We start from the raw sequence: 6,000 nt of genomic DNA, 5'->3' as shown, positions 1-6,000 counted from the left end.
CTTCCAGGCTTGATGTGTCTCTGACGGGAGTCAGATGGGGAGGTTCGGGTTCCCTTAAATCAGCCCTGTCTCAGAGCATCCAGTTCTCCAGTTACAGCACAGAAGCATCTGACATCTTCACGGACCAAGGTGCTTTGTGCTCGAGGACCTTGAGATCCCCTTTAGGAGTGGGGCCTGAATCAGGCTTGAGCTGTGGCTACTTGCCCTTTCTGTTCGGGGGAATTCTGATTTAGTCAGCAAAGGGAGACAGAAGCAAGTCTAGGGCCCCCATTTACCTCCTCTGAGCCTAAGTGGGTGGAAAGGAAGAAGACTTCCTGGGGAGTCCATCCTGGGGAAAAGGAATGTCAGAAATTAAGGCAGGAAGTGGAGTGCAGGGGAGAGGCTGGGTGGAAGGGAAGATAAGGTTTGGGTGGGGAAACTGCTAGAGAAGGAGGAAGAGGAGGGGAGGAAGCTGTGTGACCTTGGGCAAATGACTTTCTACAGACCTCAGTTTCCTCCTCTGTAAAGCAGAAAGTTGCATTAAATGACCTTCAAAGTTCCTTTCAATTCTGGATCCTTTGATCTTAAGGCTTTCTCTAAAGGGACCCTACACTGGTGAGAAAGAATACCAAGAGAACTCAGAGCAGCTCCCCCAGCTGCAGGATCCTGAGCCTTTCCTCTCTGCTAGAATTTCCCTTCCCTGCCCCTACCCTTCTATTAGAGGAAGGGAAACAGGGGCCTGACATTTCTCCTGCATCATTGACTAGGATGCTCTCAAAAGGCTGGGCCAAAAGACAGAATGTCCTAAGAATTAGGGTATTCTACAGTCCCTCCTCTCTACCCCCCTGGCCCATTGTCTCTCCCTTGGGAGAAGTTCTCTCTGTCCCCACCCTGACTGCAGCTATTCTCACCCCTCATTTACTTTCAGTGACCCAGAGAAATAGGTTTATCTCCTCAACTTGAAAACTTCCACACTTGTAGGCAGTAGGGTCTCCATAGTGATTGAGGTAATTAATCATAATAGTAGTTTGTACTTAAAACATATTGCTGTAAGCTGAGACCTTGGGGGCAAGGATGGTCCAGACGGGTTTGATATTTCTAATCCAGGACCATCCTTCCTCCCAAGAAATCAGTTGACATCAATATAACTGCAAAATAAGCCTCTAGGAAAAGGTGCCATCGCACCTTATATCTATTAGACATTATCACCCCCTTTTACAGGTAAGGAAACTGAGGCTCAGAGAAGTTAATGATTAGAGTCACAGAGTTAGAAAATTCAAACCCAGGTCGGACTTTCTGATTACAGGACCAGCACTCAATCCATTCTACTAGGTTGCTTCTTAAGAACAGAAAAGCAGGGGCTGCTGTGGAAGCAGGGCACAGGAGTCAGGAAGATCTGAATTCAAATCCAACCTCAAACACTTGATACTAGCTGTGTAAACGTAGGCAAGCAACTTAACCCCAACGGCTTTACCAAAAACACAAACAAAAAACAGAAAGCAAGTAGAAAGTGCTCTGAGATCAGGGGAAAAGTGCTCTGAGATCACAGGTAAGAAATCGGAGAGATTTTTTTTATCAAGGATAATATACCCACCATAGTTTTAACCTGTAAGCCCTTTTGCCAGGAGATACCTTAGCCTCTCTTTGCCTTGCTAGGCAGTTGCACGAATGGTAGGGGACAAACCACTTTACCTGAAGTCAGTATGGTGGTGAACCTTTAAACTTACCTCGACTGAACTCCAGAGGTCGGCACCTGGTCCCCATCTGAAGCCATTTCTGAGACCTGCCACAGTTTGCACTAGGCTGGCAGAGCCTAGAGCTCAAAGCGGCAGCCACCTCGCAATGACAAGAGGGGAAAGAAGGGGAACAGATATTCACGTAGTGTGGTACCCTCACAACCACTCTTCAAGATTATTATCCTATTTCACTGTTGAAGAAACTGAGGCCGACAGTGTAAAGTGATTTGCCAAGAGTCACGCAACTAGTAAGTGTCTGAGGCTGACAAACTCAGATCTTCTTGACTCCAAAATACATTCAAAGGTCATCCTCAACATTCACCCCTATGAAACCCTCGAGTTCCAAATCTCTCTCTCTACCCCCTTCCCTTAGACAGCAAATATTCTAATATATGTATAATAGATTTTTTAAGAAAAAGAGGAAGTCTTTATCTTTCACAAAGTGAAACTTTTCATGATTGCCCACTTCTGCTGGCTCACTTCTTCTAAAAATAAATTCATTATTTGTAAAAAAAGAAAAAGAAGAAGAAGAAAAAATCAATGAATATATTGATAAAATGTGGCACTGTTATTTATTGTTGCATCTTATAGGATCTGTTCCTCTTCTCTCCTCCCTCCCCCAAGTCTCTCTTTGTCTCTTTCTCTCCCTCCCTCCTTTTCTCTCTCTGTCTCTCTCTCCTTCTCTCCTCTCTCCCTCCCCCCATTCCACCTCCCCCCCCCCCCAACAATCCTCTGCAAAGGATTGAGGGAAAGTGTCATATCTTTTCTTTACAAATTTGTTTTTTGTAATTTTACGACAATCATTTTTTAAAAATAGATTTTTACTGATACCTTTTGTTTTCACATGACCTACATTTCCAGCTGTATCCCTCTCCTCCCACTCTCCCAGGAAAGTCATACTTTTTTTTTTTTTTTTTTTTTTAATGAACAATTTTAAAAATGAGAAGAAAAAAAGTCCTGTCCAATTAACTAATCTATCCAGAAAAGTCTGTGGTTTCAGGCAATGTTCTTTTCTTGATGGAGTTTCCTCTGCTGGGGACAAGTAGGGAATGGAGTAATGAGGAGTGGGAGATTGTGGGGTTGAAGGTGTTTGCTCTTCTTTCTCCCTTGGAGCTAAGCTCCGTCTTTAGTGTTTGTAGGTTTACTTGGAGCAACTTAGTAGTTCTTTTCATTTTCATTGCAAGGGTCATTTCTGATTATTTTAAATTTTTTACTCTTTTTCCCTCTCAACTTTAAAGCTTAGAAAGAACATCAGAGAATCATCTTGTAGACATGTTGGCACTGGAGTTCAAAGAGGGAAAGTCATTTGCCTTGAGTCATAAGACTCGCTGTCAAGCCCAAATCCTGTCTCCTTTCCTCCCCAATAGAATCTCCTTACATTTCCTTCACAGGTGTACAAGTATTTTGAAAATGGCAGATTGTGAAGGGCTGTAGAAATGTGGGCTATTATGTGTAATACCTAACTCCCCACTGTCCCAGAGCCTATCCAGTTTTGTTCTCATATCCTGATGAGAGGATGAGTTGGGAGAAAAAACAGTTATTCCATCAACAGACTTTTAAGTGCCTTCTTTGTGCCAGGCACCATGCTAAGTGCTTAGGATATAAAAGGAATAAAAGAAAATTGTTGAAAGAGATGTTGGTTCCAGGATTGTGAATTATCAAAGCTATATATTTGTGCATAATACTGCTCCCAGAACAAGGCTTATAATTTTTCAAAGTGCTTCCCTTTTCCTCCCACTACACCCCTCTGAAGGAAGTAAATAGGGGAGCAATTATGTCCGTAGTACAGTGGAAGAAACCAAGCCCAGAGAGGTAGGTTAATTTGTTTAAAGGAGGGGCGGCTAGGTGGCACAGTGGATAGAGCACCAGCCCTTAAGTCAGGAAGACCCGAGTTCAAATCTGGTCTCAGACACTTAACACTTCCTAGCTGTGTGACCCTGGGCAAGTCACTTAACCCCAGCCTCAGGAAAAAAAAAAAAAAAAAAAAAAAGAGTAAAGTGACACAGTCAGTTATCTGGAGTCTGGGACTAGAATCTGGCCCCTACGGCTTCCGGTCCAGAACTTATTCAATTTACCTGACCTTTTGAAATTTTAACAGATAAGCCTGTACCTTCTCTGTTACTCATTCCCTTAATGATATGCTAAAAAAAGATTTTGAGTTTTTAACCCTATTGTGCCCCAGTGGGATCAAGGAAGAAACCGTGCTTTTTGTCAAGCTAAAATATTTGGGGGAATCAGGGTTGAGGGAGGGTCTGGTAGGATTGATTAAAAAGCGATCCGTACCCCCAGCTTCCCTAATTAGGTGGAGATGCTGAGGACTCCCTGATGGGTCTCACATGAAAGCATACCTTCCTCTTTTTTATCAGAGAGATGATGGAAGGGAGCATACATTGTCAGACAGAGTGACATTGCATTGATTTGTTCTGGCTGATTGTTTTATTTCTATGTTACCAAAGTGGGCTCTCAGGTGGGCAGCAGAGTCCACTTTAAAAAAAAAAGGCATCAATGTCACTTAAAAAATTAATGTATAGAAAAAATTTTTGGTGGACACAAAACCCTCACACACTCGTGGCTTTACACAATATGTGTATATCACCTGTGCATCTCGCCATACATATTACACGCCAATATTATAAAATGTATGTACACACAATTAAGCTTTGGGAGGCGAAGTGGAGAGAGAGCAAGGCTTGAGGGAATGCAGGAAGGTCTGGATTTCAGTCCCATGTCTAACAAATGCCAACGGGGTGAAGTCACTTAACTTCTCAAAGCTATAGACACTCTCTAAAGACAAGAAGTTGGAGAGAAGATGCCATCTTGAAATTATAGTTTCCTCTATTATTATGATTTCTCTGTTATCTTTCATTCACTACCTATCTTCCCTCTCCCTCCAGACCTCCAAGAATGCTTGATGGAACATAGAGTGGAGGCACAGAGATAGAGCAGTTTTTAGGGTCACACAGCAAATTAGTGACAGTGGTCTTGGGTTCTGCTGTGCAGGTTGTACCTGTTTTCTTTTGGAGACTTTTAAAAAAAATTTAGATGGGCAAGCTGGTACAGTGGAAAGACAGCCTGATAGGAGTCGGGAAACTTGAGATCAGGGTTATGCTTGATCCAGCTCCCCAGAGCTGGTTGTTAAGTTTCATCTTGACACTCCACATGCTTCAAATCAGGCCTTGATTTATTGTTTAGATTTTAAAAAGTGATGGAGAAGTGTTTAATATGGTAGATTAAATTTAGAAGTGCACCTTGAGTACTTTGTGTCTGGAGAGCCGGTTGTTAAACATTTCCCAGCATGCCAGTGTCTTAGTTAGACTCTTAGCTCTGGGACTTAGTAGCTATATGACCAAACATATATATCACTTAATGAAAATCTCAGCTTCTCTATCTGTAAAATGAGGATAATAATCCTAGTGAGACCTACCATAGCACGTTGGGAGCAGAGCACTTTGCAAACTTTAAAACAAAGTAGCCGTTATTAGGAAGTGCGCACTGATTGGAATTAATGTTGTAATTACACTTAGCTAGACCTGGTTGGAGAGGCTGCCGGTTCCAAGACGGTCTCCCTGTTCCTCCCTTTCTGACTCTGGAAGGCCGGGGCCCAGGGGGCTGCCAACAGCCATGTGGGGAGTCCAGAATGGAAAGAATGTGAGGGCAGGAAGCCGGCCTGGGCGGGGGCACTGGTCTCAGGAGTGTGGGGGAGACTAAGGTGGAGTGGGAGATGAGATCACAGCGTCTGGGATTCAGCACCCAGCCAGTGCCTCAGGCTGGGCTGGGCTGGGCTCGTACCAGCTGTTCCACCTCACCCTGTCCTTGACCTGCCTGGACCCCAGACGGGCTGACTGTTCGCAAGAAGCCTTGTATATCTTCCCCACCTTGGACCTCAGTTTCCTCTCCTTACAAAGAGAAGGTTGGATTCGTGGGAAAGCTTCATAAATTTGCCGGAGGGGCCTGCCGATGGTGCTGGAAGCTTTACAGCATAAGTGGGCTCCGACTATGTCATTGGAGGAAAAATCCAGGTTAATTACACTGCGAATCTGTTTGAGTATCAGTACTTTATATTCAACATCCTGAGAGAAATACAACCCTTCTGTCAGGGATGAGGGCAGTGTGCTACACGGCACGCGTCTTCGGCTTGGAATCAGGGGTTCTAGGCTTGACCCTGTGTGATCTGGGACAAGTCACTTTTCTTTTGGCACCTCAGGCTCCAACCCCCCCAAATGGGGATGAGACTTGCCTTATGGGGCAGCTAAGTAGTGTTGGAGATAGTGCCAGGCCTGGGGTC

Source organism: Sminthopsis crassicaudata, chromosome 2, assembly GCF_048593235.1.
Source record: "Sminthopsis crassicaudata isolate SCR6 chromosome 2, ASM4859323v1, whole genome shotgun sequence".
NCBI lineage: Eukaryota > Metazoa > Chordata > Mammalia > Dasyuromorphia > Dasyuridae > Sminthopsis > Sminthopsis crassicaudata.
This window is presented reverse-complemented; position numbering follows the sequence as displayed.